This window comes from Ranitomeya imitator, chromosome 5 (assembly GCF_032444005.1).
Source record: "Ranitomeya imitator isolate aRanImi1 chromosome 5, aRanImi1.pri, whole genome shotgun sequence".
Classification (NCBI taxonomy): domain Eukaryota; kingdom Metazoa; phylum Chordata; class Amphibia; order Anura; family Dendrobatidae; genus Ranitomeya; species Ranitomeya imitator.
This window is the reverse complement of record NC_091286.1, coordinates 305,689,596-305,712,812: the sequence shown is the minus strand read 5'-3', so window position 1 is coordinate 305,712,812 and position 23,217 is coordinate 305,689,596.

Sequence of the window (23,217 nt, the reverse complement as noted above, 5' to 3'; positions counted from 1 at the left end):
GTCCCAGCGTCTTGCTCAGTCTCACGCTGTACAGAGAGTTACTGCTGCTTCTTCAGCTTCTGCCATTAAAGTCAGTGCTGGTCAGCAGCGAGCGGACTTCTCTGGGACTAAGTCCTTGTCTGCACACACTGAGCATGCCCAGGGCAAGATCTCCCGTTGGAGATCGAGGGTCATGTGCTCAGGCTCTGCAGCACATTCCATTGGTCCTCTTGGCAGGTCTTGGAAGGGCAAAGTTTCTGTGGCCACTTCCTGTGCTGCAACTATATAAACTGCGCATGACCGCACGGCCATGCGCTAGTGTACAATTGTTAATGTGTGTATGTTGTGAGTGCAAGTCGTCCTTGGATACCCCTCCCCTATTGAATGTCTGTTCGCGGAAGGTGTATGGCTGCTATCTAGCGCCCGACTTAGCCTACAGCACGAATCACACATTACAGCGTCCAGTTGCTGTGACCGCCAGTACGGCGCCGTGCACTTCCTCTGTGCTTTCCTTACCCAAGCCTGGGTGGTTAGTGGCGTTCGTCAGTGCGGCACCGCATGCACTCTTGTGCCTTAAAATCATTATTTAGTTTCCTTACACACCCAGTTGCGGTGTTATGCCAGCAAGGGTCTAATCGGACTTCAATCCTAGTTGGGGTTGAGTTCGCTGACTACTTGCTCGCGCTCTATGTGCGGTACCGCGGTCCTGTGACGCAACAGGATCGCTTCCTTCACGTTGGGTGAAGTTTAACCCACGTGTGTATACTTATGAGTACCGCCATATAGTTCGTCGTTACTTGGCAGCAGGTTCCATCTCTGCACGGTGGACCCCGGGCTGCGAACGCACCATACTCTATCTGTCTTAATATTTGGTGCGTTCCGCTAGCCCTAACACTACTAGGCCCAAAAGGATTTCCTGGGCTTGATGCCGTTAAAAATAATACTTAGGTAAAGAGGCGGTGTAGATTGCTTCATGGGTGGGGTACGCTGCTGAGTAGCACCAAATTCTCCTAGGCCCAAAAGGATTTCCTGGGCTAGATGCCGTTACAAAATAGTAGTTAGGTAAACAGGCGGTGTAGCTTGCTTCATGGGCGGACTACTCTGCTGACGTGCAGACGCTGCTCCTAGGCCCTAAACTATTTACTGGATTAGATGCAGTGAAAATTGAGATACACAGGCGGTATAGTTTGTTTCACAGGTGGGCTACTCTGCTGACGTGCAGACACTGCTCCTAGGCCCAAAACTAATAACTGGATTAAATACAGTGAAAATAGAGATACACAGGCGGTATAGTTTGTTTCTCAGGCGGGCTACTCCGCTGACGTGAAGACACTGCTCCTAGGCCCTAAACTATTAAGTGGATTAGATGCAGTGAAAATAGAGATACACAGGCAGTATAGTTTGTTTAACAGGCGGGCCACTCTGCTGACGTGCAGACACTGCTCCTAGGCCCAAAACTAATAACATGATTAGATGCAGTAAAAATTGAGATACACAGGTGGTGTAGTTAGTTTCACAGGCAGGCTACTCTGCTGATATGCAGACACTGCTCCTGGGCCCTAAACTGTTAAGTGGATTCGATGCAGTGAAAATAGAGATACACAGGCGGTAAAGTTTGTTTCTCAGGCGGGCAACTCTGCTGACGTGCAGACACTGCTCCTAGGCAAAGTCCATCCCGACCATCTCCCAGGGCCTGTCTGCCACCGGTAGAGGGTAAAGCAACCCAGCAGGCCGTTGCCGAGGAGACCGATTCTGGGCGCAAGAAACGCACGCCTGAATATAGTCCTTGACATCTCGGGCCATATGCGGCCACCAGTATTTTCTCGCCAGAAGCTCAGATGTCCTCTTGGTCCCAAAATGCCCACCCACTCTGGAGGAGTGAGCCCAAGAGAGAACCTCCGGTCGCAAGTTAGCTGGTACGAAAGTCTTGCCCGGGGGCACAGACTCTAGCGAAACCGGAGCTACAGTTCTCAGGCTCTCAGAAGGGACAATAAGCCGTGGCTCCTCCTCCTCCGATGACACCACGGAACGGGAGAGAGCGTCAACACGAACGTTCTTCTCCCCGGAGAGGAAATGGAGAGTAAAATGGAACCGGGAGAAGAACAGGGACCATCTAGCCTGGCGAGAATTCAGCCGCTGGGCTGTTTGCAGATACACCAAGTTCTTGTGGTCAGTGAAGACTTGGAAGGGAAAGCGAGCTCCCTCCAAGAGATGTCTCCACTCCGAAAAAGCTAACTTCATGGCCAGCAACTCCCTGTCCCCGATGGAATAATTTCTCTCCGCTGGTGTGAAGGTCTTGGAGAAGAAGCAAGGATGCTTCCGACCTTGAGCATCCTTTTGGAAAAGGACTGCTCCAGCACCAACGGATGAGGCATCCACCTCCAAGATAAATGGCTTATCAACATCGGGGCGATGCAGGATGGGAGCGCTAGCGAAGTGTGACTTGATCGAGAGAAAGGCTTTGGAGACCTCCTCTGACCACAACTTGGGATTTGCTCCCTTCTTGGTGAGGGCAACCAAGGGAGCTACCAAAGTTGAGAAGTGTGGAATGAACTGGCGATAGTAATTAATGAACCCCATAAAGCGCTGCACCACTTTAAGAGAATGGGGTTCCTGCCAGTCCATTACATCCTGTAGCTTGGCAGGATCCATAGCCAAATCCTGGGCAGAGATGATATAACCAAGGAAAGGCAAGGACTCCTGCTCAAACACACACTTCTCCAACTTGGCGTAGAGGGAGTTTGCCCGTAAGAGGTCGAAGACTTTGCGAACATCTCTCCGATGGGAGTCAATATCTGGAGAGAAGATGAGAATATCATCCAGATAGACTACGACCGAGGTGGTGAGCATATCCCGGAAGATGTCGTTCACAAAGTCTTGGAAAACAGCTGGGGCATTACAGAACCCGAAGGGCATCACCAGATATTCATAGTGCCCATCCCTGGTGTTAAAAGCCATCTTCCATTCATCCCCCTCACGGATGCGAATCAGGTTGTAAGCACCCCGCAGATCTAACTTAGTAAATACCCTCGCTCCCCGTAGCCTATCAAACAGCTCAGATATCAGGGGTAGTGGGTACTTGTTCTTAACGGTGATGGCGTTAAGACCCCTGTAGTCTATGCATGGACGTAAGTCTCCAGTCTTCTTCTGTACGAAGAAGAACCCTGCCCCTGCCGGTGACACTGACTTCCTAATGAATCCTCTTGCCAGATTCTCCTGGATGTACTGGGACATTGCCTCCGTCTCCGGGAGAGATAACGGATAGACTCGACCCCGGGGAGGCTCAGCACCAGGCAAGAGGTCAATAGGACAGTCATAGGGGCGGTGAGGCGGAAGGGTCTCCGCAGCTCTTTTGGAGAACACGTCTGCATAGGGCCAATAGTGCTTGGGGAGAGAGGAAAGATCTGCGGGTACCTGTGTAGTAGCAACCTGAACGCACTCCCTCAGACATCTACCCTCGCAAGATTTACTCCAACCCAAAATTCTCCCAGAGGACCACTCAATATGAGGAGAATGGTAGCGAAGCCATGGAATCCCCAACAGGACCTCATCAATTCCCTCAGGAATGACTAATAGGGAGATTATCTCCTGATGTGATGGAGACACAGATAGCGTGAAAGGAATGGTTTGGTGGGTAATCTGTGAAGGTAGTGTTGACCCATTTACCACTCGAACGGTTACCGGCTTGGCGAGCATCACCAAGGGTATTGCGTGACGCTGGGCAAAAGCGGAATACATAAAGTTACCCTCTGCCCCAGAATCCACGCATAGCTCGACCATAAGAGTGGATGGGCCTATGGTAATTGTCCCCTTGAAGGACAACTTTGAGGCAAACGTCGCCGTGTCTAGTGTACCTCCTCCAACTGCCACTAGACGCTGACGTTTCCCCGACCGCTGAGGACCCTTGGAGGCAAGGTGTCCTGACTGCTGGCAAACATGACGGACCTTATGTGCACGGGCAGACTGAGACTTGGATCCCGCTCGTGTCACCTCTAAGGCCTCATGTGACTCGGATGCCTGGACTGGAGATTCCAAAGGTTTGGCGAAGGTGGGAGCCAGCCGAATCCTCTGCCTACACTGGGCTCGCTCCAACCTCCGCTCGTTAAAACGGAGGTCAATACGAATAGATACGGCTATGAGCTCCTCCAGTGTGGCGGGAATCTCCCTAGTGGCCAAAGCGTCCTTCACATGGTCAGCCAGCCCCCTCCAAAATACGGGAATGAGGGTTTTATCTGGCCATTCCAACTCAGACGCTAATGTCCGGAAGTGAACAGCAAAATGGCTGACCATGGTTGAACCCTGAGTCAAAGCCAGCAGTTGGAGCGCTGTATCATGGGTGACTTGAGGTCCTAAAAAGACCTGTTTCAGAGTGTCCAGAAACCTAGGAACACTCCGGACAACATGATCGTTGCGCTCCCACAGCGGCGTAGCCCATTCCAACGCTCTGTCCGACAGGAGAGAGATTATGAATCCCACCTTTGCCCACTCAGTAGGGAAACGTGCAGCCAGAAGCTCGAGGTGTATACCACATTGGCTCACGAAACCCCTACAGGACTTACTGTCCCCAGAGTATCTCTCAGGCAAAGGAAGGTGAGTGTTATGATGAGGTAATTCAGTGCCACAATGGACATTGAAGTCAGAGCACATACAGTGACCTGACAATAACCCAAAAACATAGAACGAGCTCTGAGACGTGGGAACTCTGCTGACCGCAATCCCTAATCCTCTCCAACCACACTAGAGGCAGCCGTGGATTGCGCCTAACGCTCCCTATGCAACTCGGCACAGCCTGAGAAACTAGCTAGCCTGAAGATAGAAAATAAGCCTACCTTGCCTCAGAGAAATACCCCAAAGGAAAAGGCAGCCCCCCACATATAATATGCTGAAAAAAAAAAGACTAAATAGCCACAGCCAGCTCACCGATCCACGCAGGTGCACGGAACTTCATCTCGGACCAGGATGAGTGAATAGCAGAAGGAATAGAAGAAAGGCGTTCCAGCTCCTTTAAAAATTTCAAAAACTTTATTTCTCCATTAAAATGCGAAACAGCAATCCTTGCTTTAGTGCGAAAATGTGAGTGCAGAGTACATGCGACGCGTTTCGATCTAAATGATCTTACTCAATGCATTGAGTAAGATCATTTAGATCGAAACGCGTCGCATGTACTCTGCACTCACATTTTCGCACTAAGGCAAGGATTGCTGTTTTGCATTTTAATGGAGAAATAAAGTTTTTGAAATTTTTAAAGGAGCTGGAACGCCTTTCTTCTATTCCTTCTGCCCCACATATAATGACTGTGAGTTAAGATGAAAAGACAAACGTAGAGATGAAATAGATTTAGCAAAGTGAGGCCCGACTTTCTGAACAGAGCGAGGATAGGAAAGGTAACTTTGCGGTCAACACAAAACCCTACAAACAACCACGCAAAGGGGGCAAAAAGACCCTCTGTACAGACTAACGGCACGGAGGTACACCCTCTGCGTCCCAGAGCTTCCAGCAAGCAAGAAAAACAAATAAACAAGCTGGACAGAAAAAACAGCAAACAAAAATAACACAAGAGCAACTTAGCTATGCAGAGCAGCAGGCCACAGGAACAATCCAGGAGGAAGCAAGTCCAAAACTAGAACATTGACTGGAGGCCAGGATCAAAGCACTAGGTGGAGTTAAATAGAGCAGCACCTAATGACTTCACCACATCACCTGAGGAAGGAAACTCAGAAGCCGCAGTACCACTTTCCTCCACCAACAGAAGCTCATAGAGAGAATCAGCCGAAGTACCACTTGTGACCACAGGAGGGAGCTCTGCCACAGAATTCACAACAGGTGAGATAGGGTCGGAACAGAGGTGGCAGTGGGTAAAGCTGCTGCAGCCACGCTAGCAGCCTGAACAGCTATTGCAGTAACATCCACCGCCGAGGTTGCACGCTCAAGAGACGCCAACCGGCCCTCCAGCAGCTGGATGTACCCCTGCAATCGCTGTTCATCTGCCATTACTTAGCCAGATCCTGGCGCTAGTATACTGTTAGGGTTGGCGGAACGCACCAAATATATAATTTATTAAATGGAATTGGTGCGTTTGCAACCCGGGATTCACCGTGCAGGAAAACACCTGCTGCTAAATAATGGCGGCTCTATATGGCGGTATATACCAACTCTGTTAGCTTCACAGAGTAACCGCGAGAGGAAAGCTCTGTGCCCTGTTAGACTTTCACAGAGGCACAGGCCAACTACCCAGATGTGAGCAGTGAGTGGTCATGCATGCATACAAAACTCCTCGCCGGAGATGCCAGCATTCTAGGGGCTTATTTCGGCCGGGTCCCTGAACACACTTAAACACAATCTCCTCGCCGGAGGTGCCAGCATTCTAGGGGCTTATTTCAGCCGGGTCCCTGAACACATTCAAACACATGACCACATTGGCGCAAAGCATATAGCATAAGACGATACTAGCGCATGGCCGTGCGGTCATGCGCAGTTTATATAGTTGCAGCACAGGAAGCTGCTACTGAAGTTTTTGCCCTTTCAGGACCTTCCAGAAGGACCAATGGAAAGTGCTGCAGTACCTGAGCATGTTTTGCCCTTTCAGGACCTTCCAGAAGGACCAATGGAATGTACTGCAGCACCTGAGCATGTGACCAAACATGTGGCCCTCGACCTCCAATGGGAGACCCTGCCCTGGGCATGCTCAGTGTGAGAAAACAAGGACTTAGTCCCAGAGAGGCTCGCTCGCCGCAGATCAGTGCAGTGTACCATAGGAAAGCCAGAAAAGGCGGTAGTGACCCTATGCACCGAATCAGCCCCAGCAAGACGCTGGGAGCGACGTCTCCGCTGAGCAGAGCCCACTGCGGCCGATACCGAATGGGAGACCGCAGCAGACACGGATCGAGATTCCCCCTGTGCAGCAGAGGAAACTCGATTCCTAACGGGGTGATTTAACTTTTATATTTTTTTATTTTTTTCACATTTTTTAAAACATTTTTTTAACCTTTGCCATGCTTTAATAGCCTCCATGGGAGGCTAGAAGCTGGCATAGCCTGATCAGCTTTGCTACATAGCAGCGATCATCAGGTTACTCCTATGTAGTTTAATTACAGGCTTGCTATGAGCGCCGACCACAGGGTGGCGCTCACAGCTAGCCGGGATCAGTAACCATAGAGATCTCAAGGACCTCTATGGTTACTAAATCACAAAAGGCGTCCTAAACTACAAAAGAACATTGGTACTTCTCTAAACGTATACAACCAAAGCAGCAGCAATTAAGTTGCTAGCTCAATGAAGCTCACCAATCACAAGATCATTTAAAATTTAACATTTATTAATATTATATAAAAAATCCAAGAAACCACTCAAATATTTGAACACGAACAAATACTTCAAGTCAGAGGAGAACATCCAACCAAAACATTGCACGTACAGGTAAATCAATAAATATAAATAACACCAATGTCAATAGGCAAGGAAAGGTAACATTTTAAAGCAGACAAAGCCCAACCATATTAAACCTATAGCACTTAATCACAACCATAGGACACCTATCATGAAATGGTATAGCAAGTGCCAAACAGCATATCAAAAACCATAAGCCGATCAGTCCCAGTGTGAGAGCCAAGGTGATACCCTGGAAAAAGCCCATCCATGCATAATCATACACTCAACACCTTACCCAAACCGTGCAGGTCTAGTGGATATCCTCCTCCGGTGCCCTGATGCGCGTTTCACCCAAGTTAAATTCCTCACCTGTGACCTGTTTGCTTGTAATCAGAGTGTGTACATAAAATCTGAGTGAGTTTCTGGGAAAACGAGAGGCCACAGGGTGTACCTCTGTGCATCTGCTAAAGAAAGGTAGAGAAGTAGCCCATCCAGTAACAGAAGTTGTCAGATGTCTTTGCATAGGACGTGACATTGTTGGTTTACTAGTGCATTCACTTCAACTCCAAGCCTAATTCCCCTACCACCACAGCCTCACTTTTTTCCCAGGCATGTTGCTCAGATACTGTGGTAGGAGCACAGTATTTGCAACAAAAAATTAGATTTTAAACTCTGCTCCACCTCTGCAAAAAGCAGAATTTCAACAACATTAAGTTCCAAAGTGAAATATGGTGTGCTGTATTCCGTTAGTCACAGAAAGAAAGGATTGTTTGAGTGTGGATGAGGCCTGTATGACATAGAAGATATGTTACAAACAATTTGCATGTCCCATGTTCCCTCCTGTATGACGATAGGAACACAAGAATTTTTGGGTGACCTCTGGATAAGGTCTCTATAACACACTAGATGCTGCAACCTATTTCAAAGAGCACCTTTACAATCACGCGGAGTACATGTCCAAATAGTTGAATAATAAAAATCCAATTTATTTAACACTTATACAAAAAGATATAACATGAAAATCACATTAAACTAGCTTATCATAGACAAGGCACAAAGAGGGCCTTTGTGTAACACACCAAGTGTTAGCAAGTGAGTTTACTTTGAGTAGCACATGCATTCCTTGACTTTGCCCTCTATCTTGGGACATTTGGTCTGTTTGACCTACTATTTGCACTTTTTTGCACTATGCACTTTGTGATGCCATTATATTTAGTTTGATGGGGGGTTTAACCCCTTGATGTTAGTTGACCAGCCTGTTTACTCTCAGTGGTTTGGTGTCCTTGTGGTGTGTTACACAAAGGCCCTCTTTGTGCCTTGTCTATGAAAAGCTGTTTTTTACGTGATTTTTTTTGTGTGATCTCGTTTATATAATTGTTTAATAAATTGGATTTTTATGATTCAACTATTTGGACATGTACTCCGTGTGTTTGTATAGGAGCTATATATTTTGGAGCATCCTTGATCAATTTGATCGAGTCCTTGACAAAAAGACATTGAACTTTAATTGGTATTGAACATGTATCAGTGGGTTTTGTTCATACTATTTTAAATTCAGGTCCACTACTGTATGACACTAGGAACAGAAGATTTTTTGGGGGGCCTCTGGATCAGGCCTCCATAACACACTAGATGAAGCAAACTATTTTAAAGTCAGGTCCCCTACTGTATGACGTTAGGAACACAATAACTGGATAAGACCTCTACAGCTTAATTTTAACTAAACAAAATGACAAAGTGTAATGCAGCCGCTGTCTAACTTTTTGCAACTGAAAAAATATATTTTTTTTTAATGTAGGGGCCCCTCCCAAGAATAAAGGAGACCACATGAATGTAAAGTTCCAAAAACATATATATTTTATTGAAAAGACATGGGATAAAATACTCAACCTTAATACACGAATAGGTTAACATATAAAAAGAGCCTCCGAGCTACAAAGCAGCAGGTAACATATACTGGTGAAAAATGCACCCTAAAAATCACCTATTGATGGCCAAAGCTATATAGTAAATGGCCTAAAAACCTGGCGTAATAATTATAATAGGGGGTAATTATATAAGAAGAGCTAGTTGTACATAGTAAGCGCCCTGTATACATCAATGATAAAACTATACAAGAACCATATACAAGACAATAATGCCTAAATGTATGTCCTATTATGTTCACTAATGGCTGCTGCTGAATATATATAACAGCAGTGTTATACAAAAGCGGCACCACCACTGTTGCAACTAACAAAGTATCACAAAAAACCACATACTAACATAAGTGTGTAGCAGCATATACACAAAGCGGTAACCAGCCTTAGCGCTAAAGCAATGCATAACAATACTGCCTGTCTGCATCCACCTGCACAATAACGTATGCTAATATTGTGAACACCCGCTCGTAATCACCTATGGATAGAGTGTATAGAAATCAAAACACCAACTAACACCAGACACGGGACCTGCCGACTGCCCTCCGCGCGTTTCGATGGAATTCTTCTTCCTATGCCCCGGAAGAAGAATTCCATCGAAACGCTCGTTGGGCAGTCGGCAGGTCCCGTGTCTGGTGTTAGTTGGTAATTATGTTTTGATTTCTATACACTCTATCCATAGGTGATTACAAGTGGGTGTTCACAATATCAGCATACGTTATTGTGCAGGTGGATGCAGACAGGCAGTATTGTTATGCATTGCTTTAGCGCTAAGGCTGGTTACCGCTTTGTGTATATGTCGCTATACACTTATGTTAGTATGTGGTTTTTTGTGATACTTTGTTAGTTGCAACAGTGGTGGTGCCGCTTTTGTATAACACTGCTGTTATATATATTCAGCAGCAGCCATTAGTGAACATAATAGGACATACATTTAGGCATTATTGTCTTGTATATGGTTCTTGTATAGGTTTATCATTGATGTATACAGGGCGCTTACTATGTACAACTAGCTCTTCTTATATAATTACCCCCTATTATAATTATTACGCCAGGTTTTTAGGCCATTTACTACAGTATATAGCTTTGGCCATCAATAGGTGATTTTAGGGTGCATTTTTCACCAGTATATGTTACCTGCTGCTTTGTAGCTCGGAGGCTCTTTTTATATGTTAACCTATTCGTGTATTAAGGTTGAGTATTTTATCCCATGTCTTTTCAATAAAATATATATGTTTTTGGAACTTTACATTCATGTGGTCTCCTTTATTCTTGGGAGGGGCCCCTATGTGTTTATGTGATTAGAGAATGTGTTCATTTGAATTTTAAGGACTAATATGTATGCTCATATTTTTTTATGTGCCTTAGGTCTGCAGACACTTTCATATCACCACAGTACTACATGACAAGGTGGAATACAACAGGTTGTTTCACATTTAGCTAGTGAAATTTTTTTATTTAGAATGCTATACTCGTGCATGGAGCACAATGGAAAAGGAATGCACAACAGATTTGTAGGACATGTGCCCTGCTGGCTTTGTCTATGGACCTCAGTAATGGCCAAAAGAAAAAAATGCTCGAAGGTAAACTTAACAGCCACACTGGACACTAGCTGATGTCTGCTCTTTATATGGAGAGGGACATGTGATTTCAGCAACCAATGACACAAGCCGTGGTGTCAGGACATTGTGGATGTTTCCTGCATCATGATTGGCTAGCTGCAATTTGCAAACATAAAGTTAGGGGAAAAAAATGACTGTTTACAAGACCGCCAAGCCTATGAGCTCTGCAAATCCCCTCCCCTCATCAAACACGTGCCAAACGCTCATGATGCACCACCACTATCGGTGCTAAAGTGCTGAAAATGCTTTTGTGGGAACGCAAGTATATTCCTGCACTTTTTACCAAATGTTTCTGATGTTTCCCATTTTTATATTTTGCTTGTGTTTCTAATCACGAATCTGAATGTGCCATATTCATGCTGAATTTATGTTTGGCCATCGATTTTCAAACAAATTTGCTCATCACTAACCAGAACTACATGAGAGGACCTGGTTAATGACCTGAAAACCATAGTCCCAAATATTACCTTTAGTAACACACTTCACTGTCGTGGATTAAAATCCTGGTTAGGTGAGACACGCAGCATAGCCTGCATGGAGACAGCACAACTGAGCTGCTGTATAAACTACTTGGCAGACTGCGTGGTATGCTGGGGACCAGGCTAATTACTTTAATGTTCTTCTATAAACCCTAGGGCCCCAGTCACTCACAGTCACAGCTACTTAAATTGTATGGCTGCTGCAGAGGGGGCTGACCAAGTCTGACATCAGTGACATCAGATGCTAGTGGCCCTCCATCTGTTCCTAGCTGCTGGTATGCCCTGGACCCTTGCAGCACATTATATGCAGGATTTAAGGGCCCAAAAGTGGTGAGGTGGGCATGCCTACTCACTTGCCCGTCCACTAACCTGTCTGACCTCCCATTCCTATTATTATAGAAAGATAAGGAGAAACTTATTTTTCTAAAAGACTGACAAGTCCAGAAGAGATCTATTTTTAGCTGTCACCTCATTATCATTATAAGCTACCACTCACAGTAGGTAGTGTCACAGCTCACCTTCCTGCACAATGACATCTGCATGTCACTAAACATGAGACCATGTATAGAAAACTTTCCCAAAAAAATAAATAGAGTCCTCTATAATGTCTTGTGATATATACAGTTGTTCTCAAAGGTTTACATACCCCGGCAGAATTTTTGATTTCTTGGCCTTTTTTCAGAGAATATGAATGATAACACAAAAACATTTTCTCCACTGATGGTTAGTGATTGGGTAAATGAACTGTAGAACTGATAATGCCAGTCAGCAGTGTTCAAACTGTGATTAACAAATGGAAAAATAGGGGCTCTGTAAAAACAAAACCACGGTCAGGTAGAGAAGCAAAAATGTCCACAACTGCCAGGAAAATTGTTCAGTATGCAAAGAAAAACCCACAAATAACATCAGCTGAAATACAGGACTCTCTGAAAACACCGGTGTGGCTGTTTCAAGATGCACATTAAGGAGGCACTTGAAGAAAAATGGACTGCATGGTCGAGTTGCCAGAAGAAAGCCATTACTGTGCAAATGCCACAAAGTATCTCACTTACAATGCAGAAAACAACACAGAGACAAGCCTCAAAACTTCTGGAACAAGGTAATTTGAAGTGATGAGACCAAAATTGAACTTTTTGGCCACAACCTTAAATGTTACATTTGGAGAGAGGTCAACAAGGCCTACAATGAAAGGAAAACTATTCCTACTGTAAAGCAAGGAGGTGAATCACTGATATTTTGGGGATGTGTGCACTACAAAGGCACAGAAAAGCTTGGTCAAAGTTGAAGGAAAGATGAATGCAGCACATTATAAGCAAATACTGGAGGCAAAGTTGCACTCATCATCCAGGAATCTGCGCATGGGACGTACTTGGACGTTCCAACATGACAACAATCCAAAATACAAGGCCATGTCGACCTGTCATTGACTACAGCAGTACAAAGTGAAGTTTCTGGAGTGGCCATCTTAGTCTCCTGACCTCAATATCATTGAACCACTCTAGAGGGATCTCAATTGCACAGTTCATGCTAGACAGCCCAGGAACCTACAGTAACTGGAGGCTTTTTTGCCAAGAAGAGTCAGCAGCTTTGCCATCTGAGAAAATTAAGAACCTCATCCACAACTACTACAAATGCTGTCATTAATGTTAGAGGAGGCAATACACAGTATATATAGAAATGGGGTATGTGAACTTTTGATCAGGGTCATTTGGATGTTTTGGGTTGTCATTATGATTTAAAAAGATAAAACACAGTAGTTTGACAATAAATGGCTTCACCCAACCACTAACCATAAGTGGAGAAAAAGTTTTGGTATTATCTTTCATATTCTCTGAAAAAAAGACAAAGAAAGCAAACATTCTGCCTGGGTATGTAAACTTTTGAGAACCGCTGTATATATCAGAAGACATTATAGAGGACCCTATTTATTTCCTTGGGAAACATATTCTCATGTTTAGTGACATGCAGATGTCATTGTGCAAGAAGGTGAGCTGTGACACTGCCTACTGTGAATGATGGACTCTGTTTTCAGAACTGTACATGCATATGTTCAATGTTCATATCATCAGCCAGGCAAAACAGCAGCTTTCATATATGTACAAAAAACAGAATACAATAATCTCCAATCAGAAATACAGATTATAAAAAAAATATCACAGTCAGGTTTCAATTAGTATAAACTTGTATGTGACTCATTTCCTTAAAAAAAAAAATATATACAAATACAGTATATCTAAAAAGTGTATTGGATATTCAACAATGTTTTCCTTATAGAATAAACAATAAAAAGCATTAATTAAATCTGTTAAGACGATCACCTAATTACAAAATAAAAAATATTTACCTCTGGGATAGGAAAAAAAATCAACTACTCATAGACATATCAATAAATACTTTAAAATGTAACTTTAACCTTTTCAGTTTAGAAGTATCATCAAATACCACATGCTGCCTGCAAATATACACACTCATACCAAATTTCAATAACGTAATCAGTGTGTCAACATGGATGAGCACAAAGAATACTAGGAAAAGCAATAGAAAAAAAGGATCTCATTCACCCCTCTATTGATGTGCAAAAATAACACATCTGTATAATTATTGGTAGAAAATCTAGCATTTTTACTGTTCACCAGCTTCTGAGGTAGGTAGGTTTGTAGGATAAAGAACGGCTTAAAAAGCCACAGCCAGCTCACCGATCAACGCAGGTGCTCGGAACTTCGTCTGAGACCAGGACGAGTAGTAACAACAGCAGCAGAAAGAAGGGCGTTCCAGCTCCATAAAATCACAATTCTTTATTAGTCGATTAAAATTCTTCCAAATTGGTAAATCCTTGCATACATGCAAATGCTTCAGTACAAGAGTAAGTGCCACGTGTTTCGATCTAGTCCGATCTTAATCAATGCATAGTTATGTATGAGCCACAATGATTCTTTTCTAATGTTCACAGACGAATCCTATGAGCAGTTCAAGTCACCTGACTATTACTGCAGGTCCTGAACGAAACTTCCTCTCCGCAACTATACAGGTCCTTCTCAAAAAATTAGCATATAGTGTTAAATTTCATTATTTACCATAATGTAATGATTACAATTAAACTTTCATATATTATAGATTCATTATCCACCAACTGAAATTTGTCAGGTCTTTTATTGTTTTAATACTGATGATTTTGGCATACAACTCCTGATAACCCAAAAAACCTGTCTCAATAAATTAGCATATCAAGAAAAGGTTCTCTAAACGACCTATTACCCTAATCTTCTGAATCAACTAATTAACTCTAAACACATGCAAAAGATACCTGAGGCTTTTATAAACTCCCTGCCTGGTTCATTACTCAAAACCCCCATCATGGGTAAGACTAGCGACCTGACAGATGTCAAGAAGGCCATCATTGACACCCTCAAGCAAGAGGGTAAGACCCAGAAAGAAATTTCTCAACAAATAGGCTGTTCCCAGAGTGCTGTATCAAGGCACCTCAATGGTAAGTCTGTTGGAAGGAAACAATGTGGCAGAAAACGCTGTACAACGAGAAGAGGAGACCGGACCCTGAGGAAGATTGTGGAGAAGGACCGATTCCAGACCTTGGGGAACCTGAGGAAGCAGTGGACTGAGTCTGGTGTGGAAACATCCAGAGCCACCGTGCACAGGCGTGTGCAGGAAATGGGCTACAGGTGCCGCATTCCCCAGGTAAAGCCACTTTTGAACCATAAACAGCGGCAGAGGCGCCTGACCTGGGCTACAGAGAAGCAGCACTGGACTGTTGCTAAGTGGTCCCAAGTACTTTTTTCTGATGAAAGCAAATTTTGCATGTCATTCGGAAATCAAGGTGCCAGAGTCTGGAGGAAGACTGGGGAGAAGGAAATGCCAAAATGCCTGAAGTCCAGTGTCAAGTACCCACAGTCAGTGATGGTGTGGGGTGCCATGTCAGCTGCTGGTGTTGGTCCACTGTGTTTCATCAAGGGCAGGGTCAATGCAGCTAGCTATCAGGAGATTTTGGAGCACTTCATGCTTCCATCGGCTGAAATGCTTTATGGAGATGAAGATTTCATTTTTCAGCACGACCTGGCACCTGCTCACAGTGCCAAAACCACTGGTAAATGGTTTACTGACCATGGTATTACTGTGCTCAATTGGCCTGCCAACTCTCCTGACCTGAACCCCATAGAGAATCTGTGGGATATTGTGAAGAGAAAGTTGAGAGACGCAAGACCCAACACTCTGGATGAGCTTAAGGCCGCTATTGAAGCATCCTGGGCCTCCATAACATCTCAGCAGTGTCACAGGCTGATTGCCTCCATGCCACGCCGCATTGAAGCAGTCATTTCTGCCAAAGGATTCCCGACCAAGTATTGAGTGCATAACTGAACATTATTATTTGTTGGTTTTTTTGTTTGTTATTAAAAAACACTTTTATTTGATTGGATGGGTGAAATATGCTTATTTATCGAGACAGGTTTTTTGGGTTATCAGGAGTTGTATGCCAAAATCATCAGTATTAAAACAATAAAAGACCTGACAAATTTCAGTTGGTGGATAATGAATCCATAATATATGAAAGTTTAATTGTAATCATTACATTATGGTAAATAATGAAATTTAACACTATATGCTAATTTTTTGAGAAGGACCTGTACAGGTGGCATTTAATTACAATTAAAATTAAACAAAGCTTCAAAGTCAATTACAAAAATAATAAAGAATATATATACAATGCAATTGATAAAGATCTAGCAATAATGATACATAATTTTATTTTTTCTGTTGAGGCCACATGGGTACCTGGTTTGTAGGTTATATATCCAAAAAGCTTCCGTCGTGAGAAGTCGTCTATTTACGTCTCCTCTCCGCTGTGACATTTTCACCTGTTCTATGCCTGAATTGTCATCATAGATATATCCCCTGTATGATGTGTGGCAAAATGTTTAGCAACAGCTGAGAGATTGCGATTCATAGCGTTATTGCTACCTAAATCTCTTAAATGTTCCGATATCCTTACGTTTAGTTTCCTCGTTGTACATCCTATATAAGAAACATTACAAATGGTGCATTCAATCTTGTATACAACATTATTAGTAAGACAATTAATGAATTCTTTGATGTGGTATGATTTGGTTCCCTCTTTATTTTGGAAAGTATTTTTAGTTTTGGCATTCCGACAGGTACTACATGCGGTGACACCACATTTAAAAAAACCCTTGCATTCCAGCCAGGTTTTAGATACCGACTGGGGTGCAAAAAAACTTGGGGATAATGAACTACCAATAGTTGGCGCTCTCCTTGCCACTATGTTCAGTCCATCTTTTAAGATTTCTGAGAGCACATCATCCTCCTGCAAAATGGGCAACCTTTTTAGAATTATATTTTTAATCTCATTAAATTGAGTACTGTACTGGAAACATACATATGGTTTATTTTTCCTTTTCTCCTTTCCCCTTTAATTTTCTGTGTCTAGTATTAGGAGACTATCTCTTGATTTGCTCCCCACTATTTTATGTGCCCTTTCCAGGGTCCAGTTAGGATACTCCCGCTTCTTCAGCCTAGCCTTCAAATGGTCAAATTCCTTATTCCTTTCTGTCTCCCCACTACAATTCCTTTTCCATCTTGTATATTCTCCCACCAGGATAGATTTTATAGTATGTCTCGGGTGACTACTTCTTGCATGTAGGATAGTATTCCCACTTAGGGGTTTGACATGTGTTTTACTCCCAATAATTTGATTTGTTACCCCCACTAAATCCAAGTCTAGAAACAACATTCAACGTCATTGAAGGTCCTTCACTCTGTGCATTCTTAGGAACGGAGGCAGACGCTTGCAGCGGTGACAGCCAGGGTTCGTCGGAGGGGTGAGTATATCCATATTTTTTATTTTTATTCTTTATTTTTTACACGAATATGGATCCCAGGGCCTGAAGGAGAGTTTGTTCTCCTTCAGACCCTGGGAACCATCCAGGATCACTTCCGATATTTGTGTCCCATTGACTTGCATTGGTATCGGGTATCGGTATCGGCGATATCCGATATTTTTTGGATATCGGCCGATCCCATCCGATACCGATACTTTCAAATATCGGAAGGTATTGCTCAACACTAATTAGCACATAAAAGGACACTTGTTACATTTTAAACATTTGGTCTCATCAGGAAGGCTTTGGAAAAGTGGTTAATATAGCATTTTATATTTTACTACTTTTTGCACAAGAAAATCACATACAAATAGTTTTTTGGTCATTGTAATCAGAGAGCTATAACTTTTTATAAATAGGACTGCATGATAGTAGAACTTATAAATATTGAAGAGCAGCCTTTTTATCAGGATTGAACTATTAGTAAAAGTAGATACATTCAGGACACCAGCAATGTAAGTCACTGTGTAAGAATACTTTTATTATATGATTCCATAATGAATACACTGTAAATATAGGAAAACAGGCATACTTGGGCTTTCAAGAAGACCTTTCACCAAATTTTTCATATTGAACTGGACACAGGATTTAATAGTGTCATAGCAGAATAAAACACTTTTTTTATTTGACACATAATGAGTTAACTTTTTTATGTCCAAGTGAGAACTATTATGTAGTTTTCACTACTGTCCCAGTATGATGCTGACCAGCCATAAGCAGGCAGCAACATACTAAGGAAAGAACTCATCCCCATCATATCTGTGCTGTACAGTGTATGTTGGACTTACATATAATGCACACTCAGCTTGGCAGAATGACCTGTAAACTCTGTTCATGTGATCCTGGTTACATCATCACAGGCTTCTACCATGGAGGCTGCACAGAAAATGCAGCATTAATGCTAGTATTAGTGCAATCTGTAGCAGTAACCTGAGCGGTGTAGGTGTCCCTCCCTCCTCTCTCTGGTGCAGACTAAGGACATGAGTTTTACTTGGAGAACAGGGGCATAGGGAAATTCAATGTTTCCTCTCCCAAGTTTTAAATTATGGTGAGGGTGAATTCTTTTTCTAGTTTGTTGAGCCTGCATATAAATGGTCAGCATGAAACTGAGAGAAGTACATGCCCCAAGTGAAAACTATCTGATAACACCCACTAGGACTATAACATGTTAACTCATTCGGTGCCGAATATTTTGATTGCCAATATCCTTACAACAGAGATGCAAAATAAATAATAAAAATAGCAAATAAAATTGCTTCGCAATGGAGATGCTAAATAAATAAGTAAATATTAATATAAATATAATAATACCAAATATTTATTCTAACCTGCCACCACTGTTATGTTGTGTGTTCAGCTCTACTTGAAAAGTTTAATGAATAGTAATATTTAAAGACCAAATTATTTTCATCATCTTATTCCAAGAGCAATATACTGTATATATTTTACCATTGATTCAACTATTTAAGATCTTGTTTTATTCTGGGATTCATTTTTTTTTTTAAGTACATTTTAAAGAGAGGTATACGTATCAACTTATGAGTCACTCTAAAGAAATTAATACTTTAAAAAAAATATCAAAACTTTTCAACTTTTCTAGTTCCCTATAAAATCCGAAGAGTATAACTGCTAAAATAATAAGAAAACACTAAAAAGTGAAAATTTATCCAGCAAATAACCCATAAGTCAAGAAAGAATTCACAAAGTGCAATATCCTCGGTAAAACAGGGGCACCCATCAAAGTGCAGTACTCTGTAAAACTACTCAGGTGATGGATGTTAAATGTCAAGAGCATCCCATTAGAGATTCTTGTTGACCAATTAAGACAAGAATTTATCCAATGCATGTTTGTTTCTCGTAAAAATTCTAAGAATACGCTATTTTAACCTCAATATGTCTGTTCAGCAGACATGCAGCACTTCAAATTTTGTACATTTATGTTACAAAGTAGAAAAGCAATAGAGCACTAAAATGTAACACCACAAAGTTTCTTCTTAGTAATAAAACCTTTGGAAACTACTAATACAGTGTATATCAATGTGCTACATAATTCAAGTAATGACCTTATTTCTTTGCCTTTCAAAAAGGTCCATATAATGGATTAATGTCAATCTCAAGATGATGTCTAAGATAGTGGTGGATAGTAGGGTTGAGCGACTTTTACTTTTTTAGGGTCGAGTTGTCAAAAGTCGAGTCGAGTGAAATCGGCCGATTATCTCAAAAAGTCGGGGATCGACCGAAACACGAAACCTAATGCAAGTCAATGGGGAAGCATAGTCGGCAGTGAGTGGGGGCCAGGAAAACATATACAGTGCCCATTTTAATGGAAAAAACATCCATTCTTGTTACTGAAGCTTGTCAATCCTAATTTACCTTATAATAATAGTTAGGCATTGGAAATTGGGGGTTATTTGGCTAAAGTTGTGGGGGGTAGGGCTGGTTCAAGTATTTAGTGGGCCCAGGAAATGTGGACCACGTCACGGCAGTGGAGCAGGGAGAGGTAAGTATTTCAACTTTGCAAGTGCTGTGATCCTGAGCAAGCAGGGGGGGCCCTCTCGTTGGCATTGGCACTGGCACAGGGCCCCTCAAAGTACGGCGGTGTGTTTTCACGGCGGGGGCGCCTCCCACCGGCAGCGACACTTTTGCGTACTTTGAGGGGCCCTGTGCCAGTGACGTCGCCAATGAGTATTCCCCCCTACCTGATGAAGGAACCTGCACTTTCATCTGCACCTTCCACTTTGTCCCCGTGTAAGGTGGTATGGCATGCGGGAAGGGGAACCTGACTTTCAGCAGGGTCACATTCTGGCTGTGTAGCATGCACGGGGAATGTAGTGTCCTGGGTCAATGTACCAGCAGACTCATCTATCACAGGCTGGGCAATGGGCAGGATAAGGAGGAAACACAGATATAGGCCCAAATAATAAAGTGGGCTAAATGCAGTTCAAAATTGGTAACAGGACTAACCAGGCAGCATTACTTTGTTCAGTGGAGGACAACTGTAATGAGAGGCTGACACAGTGAGTAGGCCGAAATCAGTAAGTAGGCTAAATGCAGTTCAAAATTGGTAACAGAAGTAAACAGGCGGCACTGGTTTGTTCAGTGGAGGAGAACAGCAAGGAGCGGCAGACACCGTTAGTAGGGCCAACAAAACAAGTAGGCCAAAAGCAGTGTTATATTAAAAACAATTTAACGAGAGCCTGAAGATTGAAGCTCAGGAAATGCAACCAGGAGAACACCTTGGAGCGGCAGACACCATTTCTAGAACTCAACCAAACTAGTAGCCCCACTGCAGTTGTTCAATTAAAAAACTCTTTAACGAGAGCCTCAAGATAGAAGCTCAGGAAATGCAACCAGGAGAACACCTTGGAGCGGCAGACACCGTTTCTAGAACCCAACCAAACTTGTAGGCCTAATGCAGTGTTATATTAACAACTACTTAACGAGAGCCTGAAGATTGAAGCTAAGAAAAGGCAACCTGGAGAACACCTTGGAGCGGCAGACACTGTTTCTAGAACCTAACCCAACTTGTAGGCCTAATGCAGTGTTATATTAACAACTACTTAACGAGAGCCTGAAGATTGAAGCTAAGGAAATGCAACCAGGAGAACACCTTGGAGCGGCAGACAGCGTTTCTAGAACCCAACCAAACTAGTAGCCCCACTGCAGTTGTTCAATTAAAAAACTATTTAACGAGAGCCTCAAGACAGAAGCTCAGGAAATGCAACCAGGAGAACACCTTGGAGCGGCAGACACTATTTCTAGAACCCAACCAAACAAGTGGCCCCAATGCAGTTTTAAAATTCCGACAGGCTGTAAACCTGACAATCGCAGCTCAGTTTTTTTAAGAGGAGGACAGCTGTATTGAGTGGCACAGACAAACACTGCTAGTAGGCCTTACACCATAAAGTTGGCTCGCTGCAGGTCTAAAAAGGGTTACATGGGTACACAGGCATCATTGGTGTGGTCAGCGGAGGACAATTTGAAGGATGGGCTGCAGACAGACTTAGTAGGCCTAAAATAAAAAAATAGGCTCAATGCAGGTTCAATTATGTTGCAGGGGTACACAGACAGCATTGGTGTGGTCAGCGAGGACAATTTGGAGGATGGGCCGCAGACAGACTTAGTAGGCCTAAAATAAAAAAATAGGCTCAATGCAGGTTCAATTATGTTGCAGGGGTGCACAGGCAGCATTGGTGTGGTCAGCGGAGGACAATTGGAAGGATGGACCGCAGACAGACATAGTAGGCCTAAAATAAAAAAATAGGCTCAATGCAGGTTCAATTATGTTGCAGGGGTACACAGACAGCATTGGTGTGGTCAGCGAGGACAATTTGGAGGATGGGCCGCAGACAGACTTAGTAGGCCTAAAATAAAAAAATAGGCTCAATGCAGGTTCAATTATGTTGCAGGGGTGCACAGGCAGCATTGGTGTGGTCAGCGGAGGACAATTGGAAGGATGGACCGCAGACAGACATAGTAGGCCTAAAATAAAAAAAATAGGCTCAATGCAGGTTCAATTATGTTGCAGGGGTGCACAGGCAGCATTGTTGTGGTCAGCGGAGGACAATTGGAAGTAGTGTCTGACACAGTTAATACTCCAAAATAATAAATAGATGTTAATGTCTCGCAAAAAAAAACAAAAACAAAAAAAAGGTGGCATACTTTGGTTTGGTACAGGGGTGGGCTCCTCTGCTGACTTTCAGACATTGTTATTTGGCGCAAAGTATTTACTGGTGTAAATGTAGGACAGGGCCCCTGAATATTTTAACTAGCATCATACATGTCAACAATTTGGTATTGTCAGTGCCAGGCATTGAAGAATTTCACAGCATAGACTAAACAGTGGTGGAGCAGTGAGAGATAATTTTGCAAGTGGTAGAGCACTGTTTGAGCTGGGGGGGACACTCTCTCGTGGCCAGCAGTACTGGCCCAGGACCCCTCATGTTACAACGGTGTGTCTGACGTTGGGTGTGCGCCATCACCGCCATAGACACTTCATTGTACTATGAGGGACCCAGTGCCAGTGCCATTGCCCAAAAGTGGGCACACCCACCTCTTCAGACAAACAGCATTCTCACGGGAGCTTGCACCAAGTGGCGACCACAGCCCTATGGGGAGAGTCTGCCCATTTAGGGAGGTGTAAACATGTCGTATGCTGGACATACAGCAGCTGCAAAATAAGAGATTGGAACAGTGAGTAAGACCAGTCCAAAAGCAAGACCTTTTTACAGGAAAGCTAGGTGTCAGCCGGGAAAGGTGGGGCAAAATAATTAGAAATCCATGAGTGGTTCATTTTAATGAAGGTTAGACCATCAACATTTTGGGTAGCCAGATGAGTCTTTTATTCGGTCAGTATTGAACCATCAGCACTGAATACTCTTTCTGATAGCACACTCGCTGCTGGGCAAGCAAGCTCCTGCAATGCATATTCGGCCAATTCAGGCCAGGTGTCTATTTTGGATGCCCAGTAATCAAATGGGAATGACGGTTGAGGGAGAACATCGATAAGGGAGGAAAAATAGTTAGTAACCATACTGGACAAATGTCTCCTGTCACTTTGAATTGATGCTGCAGTACCTGTCCTGTCTGCAGTCATTGCGAAATCTCTCCACAACCTGGTCAGAAAACTCCTCTGTCCAACACCACTTCTGATTTGTGCAACTCTAACACCTCTGCCCTGTTGCCCCCTGCAGCTCGTGTGAGAACCATCACCGGCGCTGTGTGCTGGGAATGCCTGAATCAAACGGACTACAAGAGTTGCTTGTTTGGTTGCCAATATTTGTGGTTCTCATGTGGCATGATATTTTGCAATTTCCCTTTATAGCGTGGATCTAGGAGGCGGGCCAACTAGTAATCGTCATCGGTCATCATTTTTATAATGCGTGGGTCCCTTTTGAGGATACGCAAGGCATAATCCGCCATTTGGGCCAATATTCCAGTT